At 46.7% G+C, this 7,546-nt stretch overlaps 1 long non-coding RNA gene across 1 annotated transcript in view; it reads left to right on the top strand.

Moving 5' to 3' along the window:
- Positions 1 to 6,893, top strand: part of LOC109287238 — a 15,800-nt gene extending 8,907 nt beyond the window's left edge. The window contains exons 2-4 of the long non-coding RNA XR_002094786.1: positions 792 to 803; positions 1,126 to 1,127; positions 6,880 to 6,893. This is a non-coding gene — a long non-coding RNA (uncharacterized LOC109287238). The remainder of the gene's footprint in view (positions 1 to 791; positions 804 to 1,125; positions 1,128 to 6,879) is intronic.
- The last annotated feature ends 653 nt before the right edge of the window (positions 6,894 to 7,546 follow it).

The raw sequence follows: 7,546 nt of genomic DNA on the forward strand, positions 1-7,546 counted from the left end.
GGCGTGGATTTCCAAATCGACATGGGGGAGATTCAGTCCCTTCTCCAACTAGGAGAGAGACGGGGAGGACGCTGGGCTGAAAAGAATGCCTACAGGGAAACCCTGGAAAGAGCCAAATTCTGCAAAAAAAATTAAGCTAATGGTTAGGTTTCATTGTTATTATTTCTGCTCACAATAAAGACAAACTCCAAAATGTGTAATCTGTTTGTAACAGACTTGGAATTTTAATTGCTTACTGGATGGACGGCAAGAATTGTGGATATTGTAACTTATAGTAAATACAATTATTATTGAGCATTATTTAACTTTACAAGTACCCCAGAAAAATGCTCAAAGAAACAAGTAAGGAAATAGGCCATGCCCTAAATAGTAGGGCTGTTCTCACAGCATCATTTTGTTTCAACTTCCATTTCGCTGTTTCAATGGGACAGTGTTTCATTTCAAGTTTTGTTTCATTTCAAAGCACTGTTCTGTTTAATTTCGTCAAAACCATTTCACTGTTTCAATGCTGCTTTGACGTTTCACCCATAGGCTATAATGGGAAGCATGAAACTGCCTATAACTTTGTCATTTTTGGAAGATTTGGATGAAGAGTAGGGATGCCAGCTCCTTCTGAGAGCATGAAGTCTGTCAAGTTTCAAGGAGATAGGTGCAGGGGTTTCTGGGAAACTGCACCTCAAAGTCTGGAAAGCAAAACTTGTGTCACTTGTAAGTGTGAAAGCACAGGGGGGTGAAAACAGCAGGCATGGTAGCCACTGCTCAGGCCATGAAGCCTGCTAAGTTTCAAGGAGATAAGTGCAGGGGTTTCTGGGAAACAGCACCTCAAGAAGTTGACAAACAAAACTCATGATGTGTGACTTTGTGTGTGTGTTAAGTCGCACCCTCACTGGTGCTGGGGCCTCTACATGACACGGTAGTGTGCCCCAATAAGGTCTCCTCCTGCCTTACAGCCTCAGCCTGGTCCATCACTTTAAATAACAACAGGTAATAACTTAGTAAGCAGCACAGCAGCACTAGCACTAGCACTAGCAGCGTCTCAGCCAGCCTTCTCTCCTTTCCTGCAGGAGCTTCTTCTCCAGCAGCTGCTGGAGAACTCTCCCTGCCAGCCCCAGCCCTGGGGCTTAGATGTGCACAGGGCCCTGAGTCCTTCCGGTCAGCTGACCGGGGACAGATGCTAGGGGTGTTGGTCTAAGGACATGGCACTGGCAGACAAGGTTCTTTGGGTCAATCTAATTTGGTATTTTTTAGTAGACTAACTGAATAGTTAGAAAAATATATTTTGGCAAGCTTTCATATTGAAAAACCCTTTGTCAGGCTGAGGAAGCACCTGCAGTTAGTATGTGTGCTGTTCCTAGATGGAAGGAATAGTAAAGAAGTCAGAGGTTGGCATGCAATGCAGGCAAGAAAGCCAGTCAGTGAAAATGGAAATGGTGGTGTCAGGGGGTGAGGGACAGGCTGGGGTGGGAGTGGAAAGGGGGATGTAGCAGCACAGGTAACAGTGAAGAAGTACCTGGGGAGTCAGATGTCTAGCAGGTTGTAGTGTGTCAGAATTCCACTGTCTATATTGAATCCATGAGTTTCTGTATCTAGGAGGTTGACGAAGTGCAGTTCATAGGCTCATCTGTGGCAAGTGGTTCATAAATTCAAACAAACACTGAACCTCACTAACCGCATCACCAGAAGCCAACTTCCTACAGTCCAAAACATACGAAATGGATCCAGGCCATGCCATGACAAGACATGTAAAACCTGCCAACAATATCTCTGGTATGGAGATATCTTCACTGTTAGTGTGTCTGTGCAGGGTACCGCTGGATCCCCTGGTTCTTGCCTGCCATGACTTCAGTCTTGTTAAGGAAATGGGGAGGAAAGAGATGGTGAGCTAATTAGTACCCGTGGAAGGACCACGCTTCGTCTATTTCATAATCTAAGTGCTTTTTTATTCTCTTTTTACAGGAAACCAGTACAGAGGCAGCAGCTTGTCCACGTCATTCTTGGGACCACCCCTGTAGTCCAAAGAGGATCCCCAGCTCTGCAATTGGGAAGGTAAGTGAGGGACGCATTCTGGTCACTTGGGCTGTGTGGGACGGTCCGTGCCTGTAGAATCCCGCTTGCCCTGTGAAGGGAGTCTCCGGACTTCTCAGTTTTTATTAGAGTCCTTGTCCGCTCCCTGTATTCACAAAGAATGAGAAGAATAAAAGAAAAAACTTTCTTGGTTTGGTCCCAGCTGGGTTTTCCGCCGCTAATTGCCTCCTTGTTAAGGATGCAGCCCAGCCTCCATTGGTGCATGGAGCCGGCGTGTGGGTTCACTAGTTCTCCCGCAGTCAGGTCTCACCCTCTCAGCCCCTGGCATCCCTCTCCCTTCAGGGTCTGCTTGTTCCTGGGACTCTTCAGGGGTCTGGGCAGGGGATGCTCCCGCCGCCCCCCCTTGCTTCCCATCAGGTCTGTCCACCCCACTGCAGAAACCACGGCTTCTATCTTCCCCACAACTCACAGCCGTTCCTGCGGATTCTCCATAAGTAGTGCGTGGGTCTGGGCTCCGGCTGATGCTGTGATGTGGATCCTCCCTCTTGGATCCTCTTCTCCGGAGAGCCTTCCCCACAGCTCCTCTCTGGTTCTTTGTGGTTCCTGAAGGCCCCTTCCCCTCAGGAGCATTATCCTCATATCCTCCAGACACTGAGCCCCATTGGCTCTTCATGGGTGTGGGGCGTCTCCTCCCCCGCCGGCTCATAATTACTTTCAGCTGTGTGATTTTCCCCCCGTAACAGGGCTTCGGTCTGGAGCCCTGTTACATTCATGATATGATACATATCTCCATCACGGCACCAAGTGCCCTGATGGAAAATATGTGGAGACACTAAGCAACAACTGCACACCAGAATGAATGAAAATTTATCAAAGACAAGAACAGAACACCACCTGTTGCCATTCTCTGACCCTTAAAGGGAATTTACAAACCACTTTTCACAGATGAGCCTAAGAACTGGAATGCTGAACACATTCTTGCTTGGAACACTGTTCATGGGACAGGACAGGTATTCCTGGGCAGCCATAGACAGATCCAGCCACATCTGGCTGCAGCTTGCCTAGTAAGCCAGGGGGCTGCACAGCAGTGGATCTATGTCCTCGGTGAAATAGGCAACCACCAAGACCTGAGCACTACCTGCCTGATGGTGGGGTCTGCTGCCTCTGGACCCCACCATGGAAGCCATGCCCTTGGCCCATGTTGGCAGTGCCTATGGTGGAGGAGGAGACTGGCTGGTGGATGACATGCTGGCATGGGACAGTGGATCCCCCTTTTCCACATGCCCCTGCCTCTGCCATTTGCTGACTCTTTTTCCCCAGCACCTCCATCCACTGATTCAGGCTTCAGCTGCTTCACCCTCGGGTCACACATGGCAGCCAGCACATGGACTGTACTGGACCACAAGGGATCAAGCCGTTTCCTGATGCCCTACTTCAGCCACCTCACCAGTGCCTGCACGTCTGGTGACAGCAGCTTGCCCCAGCCAGGAACACTGATCCCCTGGAAGTTCTCCATTTGGCTCTGAAGTTCCCTCACTGCAGGGATCATCTGGCTAAGGAGGGCATTGCCAGTGCTGAGGGTCTTGTTGGCCTCAAGGAAGGGCTTGAGGACCACCAAGATCTGGGACATGGTATCCCACTCTGCTCTGTTAAGGGGTCCGCTGATCCCAATCTCCCCAAGCAAGGCCATCTCATGGATGGCTGTCTGTTGCTCCACCAGCCTCTTGAGCATCAGGTATGTGAAGTTCCACCGAGTCTCCACATCTTGCATGATTTTGTGCTGTGGGATGCTCAGTTCTGCCTGTTTGCTGGAGCATCTTGCCCCTCTTGATGCTTTGGTGGAAGTAGCCTGCCACCTTCCTGCATTAGGAAATGAGCTTGCTGGTGATGCTGGCACCATCACTGGCAACCCCATCCCCCTCCAAGGCATCTCTGACAATGAGCTGGAATTTGTGTGCCACACAGCAGATGCCAACAAAGTTGGTACATGGACTGCCTTGACCATATTTTCTCCATTTTCGGTCACCATGAAAATGGGTGAGCTCACCCTGCCCAATGAGCCACCCCTGCACCAAGTGGTTCATGGCTCCCATGGCTGTTGCCATGTGAGACTCATCCATCACCATGGCTTAAAGGAGAGCCCACTGATGGCTTGACTGGTCACACCAGTGCCCTGTGAGGGAGAGGTATGCATGATCTCCACCCCGGTTGCTCCAAAAGTCCAAGGTGAAGTGTAAGGTCACCTGCGGACCTGTCTTGGACAGCTCCTCTCTCAAGTACTCCCTGCATGCCTCATGCAGAGAGGGCACCACTTTCCTGCTGAAGGTGGTGCATGTGGGCACTTGGTATGATGGGGACATGAGTGCCGTGAGCCGGCTGAACCCTGGATGCTCAACTAAGGAGAAGGGCTGGCCTTGCACAACAAGCATTTCCCCAGTATTCTGGATGATCTTGCTCACCTTTGCAAGGTGCCCACCTTTCTGTCTGCCTTTCCACCACTGTTCCAGGGTGGTCTGCCTCTGCTTTGCAGGGATGGGGCTTTGGAGGAAGAGGGGGACTTCCCTTTGGGCATGATCCCACTGGTGCCAGGCTGAGGTGGAGCAAGGGCAAGGGTGTGGTGCCTGTGGAGATGCATCAGCATCCCCGTGGTGCTCACATGTTTTTTTCCTTTGCTTCAGCTGGTTTTGGCTTGGCTGTGCAGGCAGATAACATATGTGGGATCATCTGCCAGCTCAAAATGACCCCAGACCACACTACCCACTCGATTCTGGGATGCGGGTGCATGTGTGGATGCTGCAATTTTCCCTTCCTCAGCAGGAAGAGGCACAGCAACCTGAGGAGTGGACTCAGCTGAGCCACTTCCATCCCCACCCTCTACCTCAGCCTCCTCTGACATGCCTTCTGGGGAAGGAGACCTGGCTCTAGGGGAAACTTGAGGGGTGTGAAGCACAAACTCACATGATTCCCTGTCCTTCCCCAGAATTTCCCTTGCTAGGACACTCAGATCTAGATCCAGCTCCACCTTTTCCTCTGGTACTCGAAGGCTCAGCATGGGAAGTGTAATGGGAGTCAAGGAAACTGTCATACTGGTGCTGCTGCTTGTTGTCATGGTGGTGGTGGGGCAGGCGGTGTTATGGCTGGTGCTCATGGAGGGGATGCAGACTCAGGCACAGGCAGTGGCACTGGCACTGCTTCCCTCTCCTTGCTGCCTGTAGAACTAGAGGAAACCCCACGCCTTCTTGTTGTAGGAAAGAGGCTGTGTCTCAGTTTCAGAGGGTGGGGGAACTTACAGCTCTCCCTCTACCCCTTCTTCCGCCCCTCCCTGAAGGCTTGCCAGTTCCCTTTCCAGCATGGTTCATGGTGTGTTTCATAGTCTCTTGTCTTTGCCTTGGTGTGATGGAAATTCTGCTTCTTCTCCTGTAATGTTATCTGATTTATGTAATATATGTAGATAAGATAATTGTATGTATGTGTATTTATGTAGTATATGTATGTTTATATGTATGTACTTATGTAATAAAATAAAAATACATAAATGTATGTATGTTTTTCCCATATAAATTCTATATTATAATATACAATATAATTATGCTGTGTTTCCCTGCACAGTGAATGGAATGCACACTGTGAGAAAAAGCACAGATTTGAAAAGAATCAAAATAGACTAACAAAAACAAAAAGAGGATTTTGGGAGAGGAATAGAATCAATGAACATAATAAAATAAAAGGGTATAGAAAGAAAGAAAAAGGTACTGCTGAATCCTACTTGCTAGGCTAGCAAGTATGAAATGAATGGTATCCTTTGTTGTCTGATGCTGCTGAGCTGCTGGAAGATAACTCAGTAACTGACCCCAAGGCAGAAAGCAACCCAGTTCAAACAATGCTGCTTTTTATGCAGTTTTTCCATCCCTCCCCCAGAGCACTGGGATTGGAAGGGACCTCAGGGAAGGATCACAGTCACTGGCCAGCTACACAGTCAATATCAGAGCAGTCCTTCCCCCCTCTAGAGCGAGTCCCCTCTCTCTCCTTACTTTCTGTTTCCCTGTAGGCAAGCCCAGCTTCAGCTTCAAAACATGAAACATTTTGAAACTTCCAAAATGTTTTGACTTCCCCTCATTTAATTTTGAGGCTCTTTCAAAGCCTTTCATTTTGTTTTGATTTTGCTGTTTTGCACTTGAAACAAGGTGAAACAGCATCAAAATGAAACAGCCGACAAAATTTTGCACAGCCCTACTAAATAGGTTTCAGTCTCATGACTCAATCTGCAAGCTGATGTGGCCTTATACCTACATGCATCTCACTGCTTTTAGTTTTCCTTTGCAAAATGGAGATTTAAATCAGACTTAATACAGGCAAGTCAAAGTCCAGATTGAAAAAAAAGGGAAGAAGAGGGAAGTGGTCATGACACCAAGAACACATCTTGATCATTCCATTATTTTTTCCCCTTTTTTAAAATGAAACTTCTATAGACAAAACAGCCTAAGAGAGCTTTTGGGATGGGCATGAAGCTCCATTTCACCTGAGCATGTGCTTAATCCTAAACCTATGCCACTATTCATCAGCTTTTGGCAAAGCATTTGAACACATGTTAAAGCCCCACTAATGTCAACACAAACTTTGACAGTTGCTTAATATGTCAGTGACATTTTAGCATATGCATAAGAACTTTGCTGATCTGAGACTTCAATATGTGGAGGGCGAACTCTTGCAAATTGCTGTAGGGAAGCCATTCTTTTTATGAGACAACATGGAGGAGCTCACAGAGATGGGAATGAGGTATTGTCTGAGCTGGTTTTAAATAAAAAAATATTTGTAATATTCTACTGAACTGTGAATATAGTTTTCTTAAAAAAGAAACAGGAGACAACTTCCATCATTTTTCTTTTTATCACAAAGTGCTGCATCCTTAACTGGTGCCAATTGTTATAATCTCAGTGATAACAGCTGAGAATCTTCTCCAAATAATCACTTTCACCATCCATGGGATATTCAAAAATATTCTGTGGGGAGTTTTCAAAATATGGCTTGTTTCTTAGCAAAGCCAATGCGCTTTCCAAAGGTCCGTATGGTGAATAAACTGTAACCTTTTAAGATTTCCAACCGGTGTGATAAAAAATACTGAACTAATAATAACTCAGGAAGAAAAAAAAGGCACTGTTTATCTTATTTTTCTGCTTTAGGATAGAAGAAGGTGGGTAGCAGAATTTGTCATCTAGGTGATTTTATTGCTCATTTTCAGTTTTGCTTGTTTCTTTGTTTGTTTTTGTGGGTCATAATGACTTTTGGAAGAGAAATAAATTGCATTTTCATGGAAATGCAGAGCCTGAGTGTTAGACAAATGTAAGAAGTAATGATGAAATTTGGATTGGGCTCATATCATGTGACAAGTCTTGATAGTTTAAAAACGTCATAATAATAATAATAATAATAATAATAATAATAATATCAGTTCATGGGTGCCATTGTGGCAGGGTGGGGGAAAATGGCATATACAGTTATTCTGATTTCATTTATAGTGCTT

Source organism: Gavialis gangeticus, unplaced genomic scaffold (assembly GCF_001723915.1).
Source record: "Gavialis gangeticus isolate Ggan-Ray unplaced genomic scaffold, GavGan_comp1, whole genome shotgun sequence".
Classification (NCBI taxonomy): Eukaryota; Metazoa; Chordata; order Crocodylia; family Gavialidae; genus Gavialis; species Gavialis gangeticus.